The following is a 19,912-nucleotide window of genomic DNA, read 5'->3' as shown; positions in this document are numbered from 1 at the left end:
GATAAAATAAAAACTGTGAGTAGGAGTATGCCAAACTACCCTGAGGCTGCTGTGCTTCATAACCCTATCCCTATCGCAGGCTGATTTTCAATCATAGTTCCCAATTTTCCTCCTAATCCCTATATTCCTGAATGCCGAAAAATCTACCTGTGGTTTGAATATACTCAATGATTGAGTATATTCTGGGGTGGGGAATTCTAACGAATCACAACCATCTGACTAAGGAAATTTTTGTGACATACAACTGAAGAAACATTGGGAAGGCAAGGAGATATTTTTCTAAAATGAGTTACGTTTTATAAAAATCTTTTTGTCCTGTCTAAGACAACTGGTTTGTGTTGATTTATGAACAGTTTGTTGTGCTGTAATCCAAATATTAGATCAGTTCTGTGCATACCAGTTCTTTGCAATGTATCTGCAGCTGACAAACTTTCTCTTGTGCATCCCTTCCTGTAGTCCTTGCTTCTTCCAAATCTTCCACCATACTTTTTAAACTGCGAAGTGAGCTTTGAGAACTGAAAATTAGAACAGACCATGTTTGAGTTTGAAGAAACCCAAGTTATTTTCTTTAAATATTTTCACATTACAGTCCCAGGACACAAATCCTTCATGTGTGAGTTTTGGATTAGATGAATAAATGCAATATAGGTGTATCGTCTTCTGTACTTCAGCAAGGATACATTGACCTTGAAGAGGATGCAGTGCAGATTGAACAGAATGATGCAGGGGCTTAAAAGGCTAAGTTACCAAGGCATAGGTTGCATAAAAGTAGACCTGAATTCACACATGATTAAGGAGTGGCCTAACTGAGATGATCAAAGGAGTTTGGGAAAGTTAAAAAAAAAAATGTACTCTGGTGGAGGAGCCCAACACAAAGGGAAAGAACCTTAAAATTTGAGCTAAATCACTCAGGAGTTGTCAGGATGCAAAAAGCACAGCGAAGTACAGTATATTTATCCACAAAAAAACTATTTACAGAATCAAAGAAGTGTTATGGTGCAGAAGGCCCTTTGTGCCTGCACTAGTTCTGTTACGTACTGCCAGTTTGCTGAGGCTTCTTCATAAACCCTGCACATCATTTCCATCCAAATAATCATCCAATGCCATCTTGAATGCCTCAATTGAGTCTGGATTCACCATATTTCCAGAGAGTGTGGTCTATGCAACTAAATACTCATTGTATGTAAAGTATTTTTTTTCTCTCGCATCAGCCTTGCTTTGTTTGCACAACTCTTTAAATCTACACCCTCTTGTTTTTTTTTTATCAATTTCTCCCTATCTACTCTGTCCAACCCGCTGATGATTTTGAAAACTTTGATCAAATCTCCTCTCAGCCTTTAGGCCGAGGGTCAAATGGAAATGTTGAAATAGAGGCTGGTAGGATGGGTCAGGCGCACAGACGATGCACAAGTAACTCCAAGAATCCAACCTTTACAAATGGCTGCCTTAATGAGAAAATGTTTGGTTGGGGTGGGCAGGGGCAATTAGAAATTGGGACTCAGGGTGAATTAAGAAGGCTGCCAGAATGGAAGCTGGCTGGTAGTGAACCTGACTCAGAGATCAGGCAGTCTCCAAAGTTTAAAAGCAAGAATATAATATGGAATACCCGTCCAATTCTCAACTCCTCTCACTCTCCACACACTCCCTATGACCTAACCAAGCCAATCCATGATCTCCATACTCCATGGTCCAAATATGCTCCAACTGAACATATGCCACCTCCACCAACCCATATATTCTCCATGCCAATCAATGCCCCTCAATGAATCTCACATCAAACAGTCCATAACCACTGAAGCTCTCAAATCAAACTGTAACATGGCAGGTACCCCATTGTTACATTAGATGATTGCGAAGTCAGTAGTGCAATAATAATCTACTAATTGAAATCCTCAAGATTATGTTGACAACACTTTTTGAATATTCCTGACATCTTTTTCAGAGACATAAAGGGATTAAAGACAGGATTTAATGTATTGATAGGTGCTTTTCATAACTCTCTTTGACAGGTTCCCTTGACACGTTAGACAGGTCCTCTGGATGTCAGCTTTCGAACAGCTCCCTTTTATATATTGCTTTGATACTTTTGACAGGTCCTTCTGAAAGATACTTCTGACAAAGTTAATTTTACAGTTTTATTGGCAGTTCTAGTGAACTTGACAGTTATGTGTTAATGTACCTTTTATACATATTTATGCAAAGTTTAACAATTCTAAATGAAATCATACCTCCACCAAATGACACTTGACCTCCACCCAAATACCTTACCTCCCACAATGGTGCTCTGAATCCAAATCCGAAGTGCTACCAGTTTGCTACACAAACAAATCCAAACTTCAAAGCACAGCAGATCAGGCAGCAAATCAGGAGCAGGAAAATCGACATTTTGGACATAAGCCCTCCAGGAATGTGGAGCGGGGGGAGGGCAAAACTCTCCCTCACATTTCACCAAGGACATGCAAGTTCTGGGCCTCCTCCCCCACCAAATCCAAGCCACCCAACGACTGGAAGAAGAACACTTCATCTTCTGCCTTAGGACCCTCCAATCACAGAGCATCAATGTCGACTTCAACAGTTTCCTTATTTCTCCTCCCCCCACCTCATCCCAGATCCAACCCTCCAACTCTTGAACTGTCCTACCTGTCCATCTTCCTTCCCACCTAACTGCTCCACCCTTCCCTCTGACATATCACTATCACCCATCACCTGCATCACCCTCCCAGCTACCTTCCCCCACCCTCACCCTTACATTTATCTCTCAGCCCCTTTCTCCCCTCTATTCCTGATGAAGAGCTTACGTTCAAAACATCGATTCTCCTGCTCCTCAGATGCTGCCTGACCTGCTGTGCTTTTCCAGCACCACACGTCTCAACCCACTTCAATACTTGTAACATAGGAAATTGCTGACATTTTCTGAACTATTCCACCATTTTGCTATGATGTTGCTCATTCTGCTAAAACAAAGGCCATGGATTTTGTTGGATAAGGGCATTAAATGTTATAGTTCCAAGATATGTAGATGAGTTAAGTTGCAATAAATCAGAATCAATTTGAATGTGGAATAGGCTGAATGGACGTCCTCGTGTTTCTATAGAGATGACAATGCAGCAAAGTCTGGAAATACTCATAGTCATTTCTAGAAGAATACTTGATTGTTGACCAGTAACGGGATCTTAGATAATTCTTCCATTGCCTACTGTGAAGGTATTGAGTTCAGTTATGACATCTGAACCATTGCCTTCACATAAATCAACAATTACAAAAGAGTCCAGGAATCATTCTTGAGCTTTTTGTAAACTGGAAGATTTAGTATTACATTTATCGATAAAGTTACTAGCCAACAAGGAGACTTCAACCAAACATCATCGTGTCTTTTCTCCTTTCAGCTACTGATGAACCTGTTTTGTTCTACTTTTCAGTTAGTATCAACTGTAGTTTACTAGGAAGTACTCTTGCCTCTAATTCAGAAAGTCGCAAATTCAAGCCACATTCCACAGATTAGAGTCTGGTATTTTGGCTGATAATTCTGGCAGGAGAAAGTGAGGACTGCAGATGCTGGAGAGTTGGACTCAAAAAGTGTGATGCTGGAAAAGCACAGCCAGTCAGGCAGCATCCGAGGAGCAGGAGAGTTAATGTTTTGGGTATAAGCCCTTCATCAGATATGTGGTCATCCGGACATTCCTGATGAAGGACTTATGCCCAGAACGTCGACTCTCCTTCTCCTCGGATGCCGCCTGACCTGCTGTGCTTTTCCAGTGCCAAACTTTTCAACTCTGATAATTCTGGGCACCACACTGTTGGAGGTGTCTTTTAGCTGAGCCTTTAAATTGAGTTCCATCCATCCACTCAGACTCATAACATTCAGTCTTCTAACATTGTGTGGCATTGTTTTGAGGAGCAGGGGAAATCCCCCCACTGTCCTACCCACAATTCTCCCTCAGTCATCATCACCATAACAGAATAATGGGTCGTTCTCACATTGCTGCGTGCGGAGCTTACTATGCATAAATTGGCTGCAATTTTTCTTACATCGCACCAGTGATTATAATTCAAAAGCATTTCTTTGCATGTAAAATGCTTTGAGTTGCCCAGACATTACAATATGTACTAAAGACATGCAAAATCTTCCTTTCTTACTTCCAACCCAATACAGATTCATTTTAACTTCAGAATGAAAACAAACTTAGTAAGATTGGGGGTGGGGGTGTGGGAGCGTGGTACCCAGGGTGATACTGAGGAAAGAGATCAATTTGAGACTGGTACAGTTGAGAACAGAAACGAGTCAAAGTCAGGGCAGGCAGGGACCAGATAGGACTAATAAATTAAACTGCATTTACTTCAATGCAAGGGGCCTAACAGGGAAGGCAGATGAACTCAGGGCATGGTTAGGAACATGGGACTGGGAAATCATAGCAATTACAGAAACATGGCTCAGGGATGGGCAGGACTGACAGCTTAATGTTCCAGGATACAAATGCTACAGGAAGGATAGAAAGGGAGGCAAGAGAGGAGGAGGGGTGTGGCATTTTTGATAAGGGATAGCATTACAGCTGTGCTCAGGGAGGATATTCCCGGAAATACATCCAGGGAAGATATTTGGGGGGAACTAAGAAACAAGAAAGGATGATAACCTTATTGGGATTGTATTATAGACCCCCCTAATAGTCCAAGGGAAATTGAGAAACAAACTTGTAAGGAGATCTCAGCTAGCTGTAAGAATAATAGGGTGGTTATGGTAGGGGATTTTAACTTTCTAAACATAGACTGGGACTGCCATAGTGTTAAGGGTTTAGATGGAGAGGAATTTGTTAAGTGTGTACAAGACAATTTTCTGATTCAGTATGTGGATGTACCTACTAGAGAAGGTGCAAAACTTGACCGACTCTTGGGAAATAAGGCAGGGCATGTGACTGAGATGTCAGTGGGGGAGCACTTTGGGGCCAGCAACCATAATTCTATTAGATTTAAAATAATGATGGAAAAGGATAGATAAAAGATAGATAAAAGTTGAAGTTCTAAATTGGAGAACGGCCAATTTTGACGGTATTAGGCAAGAACTTTCGAAAGCTGATTGGGGGCAGATGTTCGCAGTAAAGGGACGGCTGGAAAATGGGAAGCCTTCAGCCGTGTCTGCGTGGGTTTCCTCTGGGTGCTCCGGTTTCCTCCCACAGTCCAAAAATGTGCAGTTTAGGTGAATTGGCCATGCTAAATTGCCCGTAGTGTTAGGTGCAGGGATAAATGTAGGGGAATGGGTCTGGGTGGGTTGCAGGTCAGTGTGGACTTGTTGGGCCGAAGGGCCTGTTTCCACACTGTAAGTAATCTAATCTAATCTAAAATGAGATAACAAGAATCCAGAGAAAGTGTATTCCTGTTAGAGTGAAAGGGAAGGCTGGTAGATATAGGGAATGCTGGATGAGTAAAGAAATTGAGGATTTGGTCAAGAAAAAGAAGGAAGCATATGTAAGGTGTAGACATGATAGATCGAATGAATCCTTAGAAGAGGATAAAGGCAGTAGGAGTATATTTAAGAGGGAAATCAGGAGGGCAAAAAGGGGACACTAGATAACTTTGGCAAATAGAATTAAGGAGAATCCAAAGAGTTTTTACATATACATTAAGGACAAAAGGGTAACTAGGGAGAGAATAGGACCCCTCAAACATCAGCAAGGCGGCCTTTGTGTGGAGCCGCAGAAAATGGGGGAGATACTACATGAGTATTTTGCATCAGTATTTACTGTGGAAAAGGATATGGAAGATATAGAATGTAGGGAAATAGATGGTGACATCTTGCACAATGTCCATATCACAGAGGAGGAAGTGCTGGATGTCTTGAAACGGGTAAAAGGTGGATAAATCCCCAGGACCAGATCAGGTGCACCCTAGAACTCTATGGGAAGCTAGAGAAATGATTGCTGGGCCTCTTGATGAGATATTTGTATCACTGATAGTCACAGGTGAGGTGCCGGAAGACTGGAGGTTGGCTAACATGGTGCCACTGTTTAAGAAGGGTGGTAAGGACAAGCCAGGGATCTATAGACCAGTGAGCCTGATGTCAGTTGTGGACAAGTTGTTGGAGGGAATCCTGAGGGACAGAATGTACATGGAAAGGCAAGGACTGATTAGGGATAGTCAACATGGCTTTGTGCGTGGGAAATCGTGTTTCACAAACTTGTTTGAGTTTTTTGAAGAAGTAACAAAGAGGATTGATGAGGGCAGAGCAGTGGTCGTAATCTGTGTGGACCTCAGTAAGTCGTTCGACTAAGTACCTCATGGGAGAGTGACTAGCAAGGTTTGATCTCAGGGAATACAGGAGGAACTAGCCATTTGGATACAGAACTGGCTCAAAGGTAGAAAACAGAGGGTGGTGGTGGAGGGTTGTTTTCAGACTGGAGGCCTGTGACCAGTGGAGTGCCACAAGGATCAGTGCTGGGTCCTCTACTTTTTGTCATTTACATAAATGATTTGGATGCGAGCATAAGAGGTACAGTTAGTAAGTTTGCAAATGACACCAAAATTGGAAGTGTAGTGGACAGCGAAGAAGGTTACCTCAGATTACAACAGGATCTGGACCAAATGGGCCAATGGGCTGAGAAGTGGCAGATGGAGTTTAATTCCGATAAATGCGAGGTGCTGCATTTTGGGAAAGCAAATCTTAGCAGGACTTATACACTTAATGGTAAGGTCCTAGGGAGTGTTGCTGAACAAAGAGACCCTGGAGTGCAGGTTCATAGCTCCTTGAAAGTGATGTCGCAGGTAGATAGGATAGTGAAGAAGGCATTTGTTATGCTTTCCTTTATTGGTCAGAGTAATGAGTACAGGAGTTGGGAGGTCATGTTGCGGCTGTACAGGACATTGGTTAGGCCACTGTTGGAATATTGTATGCAATTCTGGTGTCCTTCCTATCGGAAAGATGTTGTGAAACTTGAAAGAGTTCAAGAAAGATTTACAAGGATGTTGCCAGGGTTGGAGAATTTGAGCGATAGGGAGAGGCTGAATAGGCTGGCGCTGTTTTCCCTTGAGCGTCGGAGGCTGAGGGGTGACCTTATAGTGATTTACAAAATTATGAGGGGCATGGATAGGGTAAATAGGCAAAGTCTTTTCCCTGGGGTCGGAGAGTCCAGAACTAGAGGACATAGGTTTAGGGTGAGAGGGGAAAGATATACAAGAGACCTAAGGGGCAACTTTTTCGCGCAGAGGGTGGTACGTGTATGGAATGAGCTGCCAGAGGAAGTGGTGGAGGTTGGTACAATTGCAACATTTAAGAGGCATTTGGATGGGTATATGAATAGGAAGGGTTTGGAGAGATATGGGTCGGGTGCTGCCAGGTGGGACTAGATTGGATTGGGATATCTGGTAGGCATAGACGGGTTGAACCGAATGGTCTCTTTCCATGCTGTACATCTCTATCACTTTATGACTGTATTTTCCTTGTTGTACCTCATCAATTGGCCCTTTAGCTTTGATAGTTCCTTTGTTAGTTGCAAGTTTGTCTCATCTGATAGCTCCATGGCCTTCTGGAAACTGGCGTTTTGCTCTCGTAACTTCTGGTTTGCATATTTCAGATCGGCAACATCACTGATTAATTCATTGGTTTCTCTTTAAAAAAAAAGCAGAGAAATAAATATAGAATTAAAGTATCAGTGAGTGACCTTAGATAATACTCAACATAACTTGCAGAAAATTGTTCAATTCAGGTTTATAAAACATTGATTCTATTCCAGTGAGATCAACCAGAGAAGATTTACTTGAATGGCATTAGGAATGAGTGATTTCAGTTGCATGACAAGAGTGGAAGAGTTGTATTTATTCGCTTTCGACCAAAGAAGTTTAGGAACAGATTTGATCAAGGTGATAAAAATCACAAATGGGGGAAACTAAGAGAAAATATTTCCACTGGTAGAAGAATCATTAAATACAGCATTGATTTGGCATGATTGATGTAAAAATCTGAGGCAATATGAGGCTAACTCTTTTTTGCACAGCAACCTATGATGATCTGGAGTACACCAACTAAAAAGGTGGTGAATACAAATTCAGTTGTAACTTTCAAAAGGTAGTAGTTGAGAAGTTGATAAACTGAAACAGCAGGACAGTGGGACTAATTCAATAGGTCTTTCAAAAAGCTAGCACAGGTTGGCCAAATGGCCTCCTTCAGGCACCTTTCAGGCAATGCATTCCAGATCTCAAAAACTTAATTCATCAATAAATCTCTCCTCATTTTCCTCGTGATTCTTTGGACAGTCACCAATTTAGCAATTAAACATGCATCCATTGGTTACTGGCCTGGTTGCCACTGGAAACAGTGGCCCAAATTTTCACGATGGTCAGTCAATTGTTTCTGTAGTGTAGATAGGAATTGCATGTTAAGACCCTGCAGAATCCCAATGTCAAAGAAGTCCTACACTGAGTCCACACTAACCCTCTGAAGAGCATCTCATACTATCCTCCAAACCTTACATTCACCACAGCCAATCCACCTAACCTGCACATGTTTGGACTGTGGATGTACACATACATAAAGACTGTCACTGGAGGGTGGAATCGAACCCCGTCCTCTTACTCTGCAAGGCAGCAGTGATAATCATTGTGCCACTGTGCTACCCAACAGACTCCGAGACAATTGCCGAGGAAATTGAAGATTCTGAAGAATAATTCCTCTCCATCTGGAATCCTTTGATAAAATCTGTTTAAAATCATTCAAATTATCAGGAATTTTTGATAGTTAGAAGATTAAAAACCTAACCTAGCTCCTAGTTGACAAAAAAAGGCCACTTAACTCACTATGCACCCCTCCAAATATACCTCCCCTAGACTACTTACACATTCCAGACTTTGAAACATCCTTCCCACTTACCATCCACACAACTCCCCAACACGCTTCTCCCACCATCAAACTTAACATCCCACTGACCACAGGACTTATCATGACTCTGGCTACTGAAACTAGCAACTCTCTCTCCTTCCTCCTCTCAGACATAAAATATTTCTCTTCCCGGGAGCCAACACCCCTGATGCCAGAGACATCCCTATCCCACCAGGCCTGACATCCCCACACCTGGTTCTGACATGTACCCACCTCCAAAACAGACCCATTACCCAATTCACCCCTAGGACCTGACAGCCATCCCTCCCCTTGGAACTCAACCTCAATGCCCATCCCTTCTAACCCCCAATACCCATCAACCCCACCCCGCCATGTACACCACTCCACTCCCAGTACTGACAACCACTTTGTCTCTAGGGCCTGACAAAACTCCTCTCCACCCTGTTAATTACATCTGGGACCCAGCACCCCCTTGCTCCTGCCATGAAACTTGACACACCTTCCAGCTTGACGAACACAACAATCCTGTTCCACAGACCTGAATCCCCAACACATATCGAACTGCCCTAAATATTCCATAACTTACTGACCACCCTACCCCGCTCGAGTCTTAGTACTCTACCACCTGGCACCCAACCAAATATTTGCCTTACATACTTTATCTTTCACTGCAGTTATCAAAGAAGTAGTCTGTGCTGCTGGACATTTACATCACAGAGTGTGGCAACTACTGTCATGATAAAGGAACTACAGTTTGACTTGTCAAAACTAACCTGCATGTGGATGGACCTGTTGGACGTGAGATGTACTCCATATTTCTGAAGGAGCCAATGATTAGAATCTCCTGCCAGAAACGCAGAGCTCTGTCTTAATGGAAAAAGAAAGCAGGAGTGGACTAGCATCTGAAAGTGATTACCACTCGTTGGAAAATCCAGCTTAATTTTTCCCTTATTTACTCTCTTGAAGCCTCGCATAATTTTGAACTCTTTCATTTAACATCCTTCAACCTTTTCTGCCTTTAGCAGAACAAGCTTATCTTCTCCAATCTCTCCAGTTATGTGAAGTCCATGTAGTTCCTTTGTCACGATTGCATTCTTGAATAATTTTTAATACAGCAGTGGTTACTTTACAGCAATGGTTGTTCTACTGGATTAGTAATTTAGAGAACATGAATTCAAAACCCTCTGCACTAGTTTGAGAATATTAATCTGGAAAAAGAACGCTAGAATCAGTAAAACAAATCCAGAAACTGTTGAATTGTTTTAAAAACGTAACCACTTCATCAATGTCTTTTTGAAATGAAAATCTTCCATACTTACCCAATCTGAGTTTATATGTGAGCACATTGTCACACTTGGTCAATTCAAAGCTGCTTGCTAAAGTGTCTGGTGAGACACTCAGCTGTACCAATGTATACATATAATATACGTAAGAACATAACAAGAGCAGAGTAGCCTATTCAGCTCCTTGAGCATGTTTCATTGTTCAATCTTCTCTGGGATTGATCTGATCATGGACTCAAATACAATTTCCTACCTGTTCATTCATAACTCAGGACTCCCTTGCAGTTCAAAAATTTGTCTAACTCAGCTTTGAATACATTCAATGACCCAGCCTCCACTGCCCTCTGAATGGAGGACTTCATAAATAAATGGTTATCTGGGAAAATAAATTCCTCTCTATTTCTTTCTTAAATGGAGACCCTTTATTCTGAAATTGCCCTCTCATTCCAGATTTGTCCACAAAAGCGACATCCCCTCAGCACTAACTTTGTCAATAAGATAACCTTTCATTATTCCAAACTCCAATTAATGCAGGTCCAATTTTTGTTCATAAGCCAAAACTTTCACCTATGAAATAATTAATTGAACCTTCTCTGAAATGCCTCCAATGAAATCATAACTTTCCTCAAATAAAGTGACAAAAAAATGCTGCATATGTGTGCAGCGTTATCAGAACCCTGTACACGTGTAAATATAAAGTTCCCATTTTTAAACTCCATCCCCTAAAATTAACATTCCATTTGCCATCCTAATTACTTGCTCTAACAGCATGCTAACTTTTTGTAATTTGTGTATGAAGAAACCAAGTTCTTTGTACACAGCAGACAGCAGTCTCTCTCCACTTAAGTAATATTCTTCTTCACTATTCTTCCTAACAAAGTGGAGAACCACATCATTTTCCATTTGAAAATTTTTTGCTCACTTCCTTAACCTCTCTATATTCCTTTGTACATTTCATAAGTAATCCTTATAAATTCTCATTCTGTTTGATTGTTTCATAGAGCCATACAGCTCAGTAACAGACCCTTTGGTCCAACCAGTCCACACTGAACATCATCCTAATTTAAACTAGCCTCATGTGCCTGCTCCTGGCCCATATCCTTCCAAACCTTTGCTATTCATATACTTATCTAAAGGTCTCAGATGTCATAACTGTGCTTACATCCACCACTTCCTCAGAAACCACACATTGAACTGCTACCTTTCATGATTTACTAAAACTCCTGACTTTTTTCCTTAATACTTGATTTAAGAATTTTCCAATTGATAGGTATTAGGCTAACCAGCCTTTAGTTTTCTGCTTCAGTCTTCCTTCTCTTTTGTATAGGGCATTACCTTTGCAGTTTTCCAATTCACTTAGACCTTTCCAGGATCTAAGGAATTTTGGAAGATTACGCCAAAGCATCAATTATCTCTGAAGTCACTTCTTTTAAGACCCTGAGATTCACGCCATCAAGTCCAATGGACCGATCAGTCTTTAGCCCCATTCATTTTCCTTGCTCTTTTTCTCTCGCAATTGAGATTATTTTAAAGTTTCACCATGCCTATAGCCTTTAATATTTGACTATTCTTGGAAAGCTATTGTGTTTTTCACCATTTCCACAAAGTACTTGCTCAAATTCTCTTCTGTTTCCTTTCTCCCATTATTAATACACCAGTCTCATTTTCTAATGAACCAACATTTACTTTAGTTACTCACTTCCTTTTAATAAACTTGCAGAGGCTCTTGTTGTCTGTTTTTATGTTTCTTGCTAGTTTGCTCTCATATTCTAATTTTTACCACCTTTTTTTTCAGTCATTTGCAGGGTTCTGAAAATTCCTAGTCTTCTGGTGTAAGACTACTATTGTTTCTCTAAAGGTTTTAACACCATAATTAAATTTTGACAAGTTAATTAAGGAAGTTAGGAAGAGAGCTAAACTTCTCAGTGAAAATATGAATAAACAATAAAAGCAAACCTTTCGAGTGAGCAAATTCATATATCTCAATAGTGGAAAAAATACAACATTGATGGTTCAATTTTTTCTTACCATGAGTCTATGTTTTTCTTACAATGCACATGAACCTTATCTGAATCTAAAAACTATAACAGATTTTTATAAAAGTATTTTCACAAACCATAGGAAAGGGCCTGTCTTGATATTGCCATCAGATGGTCTGAAACACAAGTGTAATAAATACTAAAAAGTCAGACAGATAGGAGTATTCACATTCCTGATGATGCCCAAAACGTTGACTCGCTTGCTCCTCGGATGCTGCCTGACTTGCTGTGCTTTTCCAGCACCACATATTTTGACTCTGACTCTCGAGCATCTGCAGTCCTCACTTTCTGCTAGTCAGGAGTATTGTCTGGTTCTTTGAAATACATATAGCCCTGCAATTTGTTGCAGACTTGAACTATCTCACAGCTGCCAGACAAGGCAAAGAATTAGCCACCAATTGTGTCATTTTCACTGCTGTGACTTTGTGGCAGACCTCTTCCTAGTGTTATCATTGCAAAGAATTTGCAGCATTGACAAGACATATGTCTCAAGTAAAGATGTTCAGAGCCTATACTCTGGAAAATACAACTGTCCCCATCCTGGAAGGTCAAGTAGTTTCCATTTTCCTACCCAGGCTCAAACGCCTGAACATGGGAATCTTCTCCATTGCCATGGGAAAGAGAGATAGATATTCCCAATCCACCCTGTCTGCAAGGTGCATCCTATACTGTATCAAATACAGAATGAGCTGATCTCAAAAATCCATTTACTTTCTCACCTGTTGGAAAAGGATCCTGTTCTCATGGTAAATTTGTGGTCACTTTGAAAGTATCTGCAAAAACAGTACAAATGATCACTGAGTAAGCAAGATAGAAAATGAAAAACACATAAAAATGAGATCCATGAAATAATAATGTTATAAACAGTAAGCTGTGACAATTAGAATATATTTGGGGAGAATGTTAATAGTGATCTAAATCTTGAATGGCTTTGATAGATTGAATTATGAAGGATTGTTTCCAGTAGCAGGAAGGTCAGTAACCTAAGGAATAGACTTGAAATAATTGATAAACACACCAGTGGGAGATAAAAAGGATTATTTTTGCATATCATCTGGAATGTGCTACCTGCAAGTAGATTTAATAGTAACTTTTAGAAGGAACCAATTAACTACCTGAAGGGGAAACATTTGCAGAAATATAGGGAAAATGCTGGTGATGTGGAACTAATTAGGTAACGAGGTAATTCGTTGAAAGACTCAGCATAGGTATGTTAGATTGAATGGCCTTCTTAAAACGATCTAGAAGAAAGTGAGGATTGCAGATGCTGGATGCTGTATATGCTTCTTAAAACCATATAAACATAAGACAAAGGGGCAGGAGAAGGCCATTCAACCCACTGAGTCTGCTCCACTATTCAATAAGATCATGGTTGATCTAATAATCTCCATCTCCACTTTCCTGCCTTTTCCCCTTAACTCTTACGGTTTAAGAATCTATCTATGTCAGCCTTAAATATACAGTACTTAATGACTCAGCCTCAGTAGCTCAGTGTGGTAAAGAAATCAACAGATTCACAATGCTCAGAGCAAAGAAATTCCTCCTTACTTTGTCTTAAATGGGTATCCTTTATTCTATTTTTCAGAACATCTACATTCTGTCTGCAAAAATCATGTGAGCTTTCAGTTATCTGCCACTTCAACACACCACCATGTTCCCTGGCCAATCTCTCTGTCTCGGGCCTGCTGCAGTGCCCCAGCAAGGCTCAGCGCAAGGTGGAAGAACAACATCTCATATTCCACTTGGGGGCCCTGTGGCCTTCAGGTCTCAATATCAAGTTCAATAATTTTAGAGACTGACCACCTTCATCTCAATCCTTTACCCACCATCCCAACAACTTAGGCCCTGTCACGACATGGGCTGCTTTCAGCACAGTCAACCCATTTTCACTCACTCGTGGTCCCCTATCAGGTTTTCTTTCTCCCTGGCCTAGTATCATCCATCCCTCTGTGTGCCTAACTGTCATTTTATCTCTTTCCAGGATCCATCTCTAACCACTCACTATTTTTTCCCCCAGTCCCTGTCACCAGCATAAATATCATCTTTTACTCACTACTATCATCCTGAAGAAAGGTCAATGGACTCAAAACCTTAACCCTGCTTTCTCTCCACAGATGCTGCTAGGCCTGCTGAGTTCCTCTAGCAATTTCTGTTTTTGTCTGAGATTATGCCCTTTGGTCATAGACTCTCCCAAAAGGGGAAATGATCTTTCCATATCTACCTTGTCAAGTCCTCCAAGAATCTTTTGTTTCAATTAGGTCGCCTCTCACTCTTCTTTGGGGTAATGGGTATGGGCCTAATCTACTCAACCTCTCCTGGTAAGACAGCTCTTTTCTACCTGGTATCAACTCGGTGAACCTTGTTTGTACTGCCTCCAATGCCAAATCATTTTTACTTCACGATGGGGCCAAACTGTTTACAGTATTCCAGCTGCACCTTGTACAATTTTAGCAAATCCTCTCCACTTTTATACTCCATTCCCTTTGAAATAAAGGCCAACATTCCATTTTGGTTCTTATTATCCAACGAACTTGGAAGCTAGCTTTTCAAGATTCATGAGTGAGGACTCCCAAATCTCTCTGTTCTGTCACTTTCTGCAGTCTTTATCCATTTAAATAATATTCAGCTTCCCTAGTCTTCCTGCTAAAATGCATAACCTTATAGATCCCATGGTACGTTTTGTCCACACACTTAATCTGTGCATATCCCTCTGTCGACTCTGTCACCCCCACTAGTTACCTTCCCATCTATTTTTGTATCATCTGCAAGCTTGGCTATTGTACATTCACTTCCCTCATCCAAGTATATACATGGTAAATGATCCTGGTTGCACACCATTAGTTTTGCTAGCTCGAAAATGGCCCTGTTACCCAATTCTCTATCGTCTATAGCCAATTCTCTATCCATACGACCACATTACCACTAGAACTACAGGCTGTTATCTTGTTAACCTAATGTGTCATACCTTATGAAATGCCTTCTGATAATCCAAACGTACTACATCCACTGCTTCCCCTTTATTTATTCTGCTTGTTACTTCTTCCGCACTTTGGGAAGGCAAATCAGGACAGAACTTATACACTTATGGTAAGGTCCTGGAGAGTGTTGCTGAACAAAGACACCTTGGAGTACAAGTTCATGGTTCCATGAAAGTGGAGTTGCAGGTAGATAGGATAGTGAAGAAGGCTTCTGGTATGCTTTCCTTTATTGATCATAGCATTGAGTATAGGAATTGGAAAGTCAAGTTACGGCTGTGCAGGACATTGGTTAGGCTACTTTTGCAATACTGTGTGCAGTTCTGGTCTCCCTTCTAAAGGAAAGATGTTGTGAAACTTGAAAGGGTTCAGAAAAGATTTACAAGGATGTTGCCAGGGTTGGAAGGTTTGACCTATAGGGAGAGATTTGGTACATGAATAGGAAGGGTTTAGAGGGCTATGCGCTAAGTATTGGCAAATGGGACTAGATTAATTTAGGATATCTGGTCAGCATGGACAAGATGCTGTACATCTCTATGACTCTATAAAGAATTCAATATATTTGTCAGGCATGATTTCCCCTTCGTGAAGCTATGCTGACTCTGTTTGATTGTATTATGCATTTCTAAATTGCCAATCTGCTATTACATTCTTTACAATAGATGTTAACATTTTCCCATTAATACACATTAGCTAGCTGGTCTACAGTTACCTGAATTTTGTCTTGTCCTCTTTTAAATAAATTTGCTACATTGGCGGTTTTCCATTGCTCTGGGATTTTCCCTGAATCTAAGGTTTCTTGGAAGATTACTGCTCGTGCGTCAACTTACTCTGTAGCTACTTTCTTTAATATCCTAAGTTGCACTCTATTGGGTCCAGGGGGATCATCGGTCTCATATTTTCTCTAGTGAGAGTTATTGTATTTATTTCCTGTCCTTTTTCTCCTTGAATATTTAGTAACTTTGGAATGCTATTTGTGTCTTCTACTGTAAAGACTGATGCAAAGTATTTGAAATGAAAACAGAAATTGCTGGAAAACCTCAAAGTCATGACAAAGGATCACTGGATTTGATAGGTTAACTCTGATTTCTCTCCACAGATATGACTCGACCTGCTGGGTTTCTCTAGTAATTTCTGTTTTTGTTTCAAACCTTCAGCATTTGCTTTTTTTTCTGTTATTTTGACACAAATTATTTATTCAATTCCTCTGCCAATTATAGAGTCATAGAGTCACAGAGATGTACAGCATGGAAACCTTTAGTCCAACCCGTCCATGACAACCAGATATCCCAATCCAATCTAGTCCCACCTGCCACCACCCAGCCCATATCCCTCCAAATCCTTCCTATTCATATAACCATCCTAATGCCTTTTAAATGTTGCAATTGTACCAGCATCCACTACATCCTCTGGCAGTTCATTCCATACACGTACCACCCTGTGCGTGAAAATGTTGCCCCTTAGGTCTCTTTTATATCTTTCCCCTCTCACCCTAAACCTATGCCCTCTAGTTCTGGACTCCCTGACCCCAGGGAAAAGACTGTCTATTTATCCTATCCATGCCCCTCATAATTTTGTAAACCTCTATAAGGTCACCCCTCAGCCTCCGACGCTCCAGGGAAAACAGCCCCAGCTTGTTCAGCCTCTCCCTGTAGCTCAGATCCTCCAACCCTGGCAACTCCTTGTAAATCTTTTCTGAACCCTTTCAAGTTTCACAACATCTTCCCGATAGGAAGGCGACCAGAATTGCACGCAATATTCCAACAGTGGCCTAACCAATGTCCTGTACAGCCGCATCATGACCTCCCAACTCCTGTACTCAATACTCTGATCAATAAAGGAAAGCATATCAAACGCCTTCTTCACTATCCTATCTACCTGCGACTCCACTTTCAAGGAGCTGAGAACCTGCACTCCAAGGTCTCTTTGTTCAGCAACACTCCCTAGGACCTTACCATTAAGTGTATAAGTCCTGCTAAGATTTGCTTTCCCAAAATGCAGCATCTCGCATTTATCTGAATTAAACTCCATCTGCCACTTCTCAGCCCATTGGCCCATCTGGTCCAGATCCTATTGTAATCTGAGGTAACCATTTCCATCACCTCCACCTAAATACTGACAATAATGACATTTTCCTCTCCTACCAATAAGCATTTTTTTTAGATTAGATTACTTACAGATTAGATTAGATTAGATTACTTACAGTGTGGAAACAGGCCCTTCAGCCCAACAAGTCCACACCGACCCGCCGAAGCGCAACCCACCCATTCCCCTACATTTACCCCTTTTACGTAACACTACGGGCAAATTAGCATGGCCCACTCACCTGACCTGCACATCTTTGGACTGTGGGAGGAAACCGGAGCAGCCGGAGGAAACCCACGCAGACACGGGGAGAATGTGCAAACTCCACACAGTCAGTCGCCTGAGTCAGGAATTGAACCCAGGTCTCTGGCGCTGTGAGGCAGCAGTGCTAACCACTGTGCCGCCGTGCCGCCCTCATCAGTTCCCTCCATCATACCCCAATCCGCTCCTTCATCATTCCTAAAAGTTCCTCACTCCCCATGGCTCATTCCCATGCAATCGCAGAAGTTGCAACACTTGCCCTTTCACCTCCTACCTCTTCACTGCCTGAGGACACAAACTCACTTCCCAGGTGAAACAGTGTTTTACATGTATGTCTTTCAATCTAGTGTGCCGCCTTCACTCTTCACAATATGGTCTCTTTTACTTTGTCAAGATCAAATGCAGACACTGCTTAGCAGGATATGTTGCTTTGTCTGTAAGAATGATCGAGGAGAAAGTGAGGACTGCAGATGCTGGAGATCAGAGCTGAAAATGTGTTGCTGGAAAAGCGCAGCAGGTCAAGCAGCATCCAAGGAACAGGAGAATCGAGGAATAGGAATCCTGAAGAAGGGCTTATGCCCGAAACGTCGATTCTCCTGTTCCTTGGATGCTGCCTGACCTGCTGCGCTTTTCCAGCAACACATTTTCAGCTCTGTAAGAATGATGCCAACCTTCCAATTGCTTGACAATTCAGTAAAACACCTTGCTCCCATGCTAACATTTCCATCTTTGGTCTGCTACAGTGTTCCAATGAAACCCAATGCAAGTTGGAAGAATAATACTTTATTTTCCACATAGGCACTTTACAACCTCTGGTACTTAGTAGGGTTAAACAACTTCAGTGAACAACCTCTGTCTTCCATTTTTCTTACACCCTCACTCTCCCCAGTTGTGTCTTGTTGATTTTGCTGTCAGGAAAGCGGACCTATTTTCTCTTTTCCATATCGTCAGTTACACCTAGTTTACACCTCTATTCCTCCTTTAACATTATCACTCCCTTTGATGTTCCTTTTATCACAGAGGACTGTGTGACTTTGGTACTCGCCACCTCAGAAGTCAATGGAGGAAGGATCATTGAATATTTTAAAGGTGGAGGGAAGATGATTCTTGTTAAGCAATGGAATCAAATCAGATGGTAATGTGCAATTGAAGCACAACCCGGTCAACCGTGATCTTATTGAACAGGAGATTGGACTTGAGGGGCCATTTGGTCTATTTCTACTCAGAGGTTGAATGTTAAAATATGATAGAGCGGTGATGTACTAATTAAAAGATTGCTTCCAATTGCTCCTACTCTCCTTGTATTTCCTGAATGCGCTTTTGAAAATTATTATTGAACTTGATTTCACCACCCTTTTCCTTCATCATTTTAAGAACCTCAATAAATGCCCCCCACCCCCCCTCCAAATTCCATCCTTCTCCAATGAGAAAAAAAACTAGTTTCTCCATCCAAACTAAAAGCGCTCAAGACCAGTTAAGAATATCCCAGGTGTGGCCTGGGATATTCTTAACTGGTCTTGAAGGCTTATAGGTATTGCCTGGGATATCCAGATCCCCTTACTGTCAAGACTGTAACAAGATGGCTACCATCTCAAGAAGAGAAATTACAAACGTAATTTCCAACGTAAAGCAAACACATGACTAAAATTATATTATTAACCACGTCAAACAAAATACCAAGTTTGTGGAGACAGTTTATATAAGTTTCTTTTTGATTTTACTCCAAAAATATTTTGATTCGCTAGGTACATACATTTTAGAGCTGCCCATTTCTTCCTCCAATATTCCTGACATCACATGAGAAGTTTCCTCTCCTGTGAAGAAAAGAAATTATAAAAATTCAGGGATGATCTGAATTGTAAACTTCAAATTAGATGGCACAAATTAAATGCCTCCTGGAACCCGTCCTAAAAACATTCTGATATGACGTAATCACTGAAATTATATCACTGAAATTAAATGCTTCAAACAGAAATTGGCCAACAGGACCAAGTAAATTCCACAATATAAGACCTGGCAACTCAGCTTCTTGAATGTGTTATCTGTGGCCGAGGATAGCAAATCAATCCATGTAATTTACTGTCACAATGTTTTATGCTTTGGTTCCATATAAAACTGTGCTGGAGACTGAATTTATCGATTTACTTTCACTGATATAAACAAATCTTCTAAAGTGGTAAGTGAAGTTGATAAGACTACATAAAATCAGACATATAGGACTGAACCTTAGAAGGTGGTGAATATGTGGAATTCTTTACCACAGAGGACTGTCAAAGGAGGGTCGTTAAGCATATTCAGGTTGTGATAGCCAGATTTCAAATCATTGAGGAAATCAAGGACCACAGGGATAAGGTAGGAAAGTAAAGTTGAGGATTATCAGATCAGTGACGATTTCATTTGCACAGCAGACTCAATGGGCTAAATGGCCTATTTCTGCTCCTCTAT

At 41.1% G+C, this 19,912-nt stretch overlaps 1 pseudogene across 1 annotated transcript in view; it reads right to left on the bottom strand.

Annotated features, from left to right (window-relative positions):
* Nucleotides 1–343: 343 nt before the first annotated feature.
* LOC122558083 (inositol 1,4,5-triphosphate receptor associated 2-like) overlaps nucleotides 344–19,912 on the bottom strand; it is a 35,130-nt pseudogene continuing 15,561 nt past the window's right edge. Inside the window, exons 5-8 of the transcript XR_015760251.1 lie at nucleotides 19,221–19,281; nucleotides 12,866–12,919; nucleotides 7,438–7,596; nucleotides 344–515 (exon numbers count right to left, since the gene is read on the bottom strand). The product of XR_015760251.1 is annotated as an inositol 1,4,5-triphosphate receptor associated 2-like (transcript). The remainder of the gene's footprint in view (nucleotides 516–7,437; nucleotides 7,597–12,865; nucleotides 12,920–19,220; nucleotides 19,282–19,912) is intronic.

The sequence above is a fragment of the Chiloscyllium plagiosum genome, unplaced genomic scaffold (genome assembly GCF_037043375.1).
Source record: "Chiloscyllium plagiosum isolate Xiang-an unplaced genomic scaffold, Cpla_swu_hap1 HiC_scaffold_18, whole genome shotgun sequence".
Lineage (NCBI taxonomy): Eukaryota > Metazoa > Chordata > Chondrichthyes > Orectolobiformes > Hemiscylliidae > Chiloscyllium > Chiloscyllium plagiosum.
Note: the sequence above shows the minus strand (reverse complement) of the source record. Positions and strands in the feature narration are given on the sequence as shown.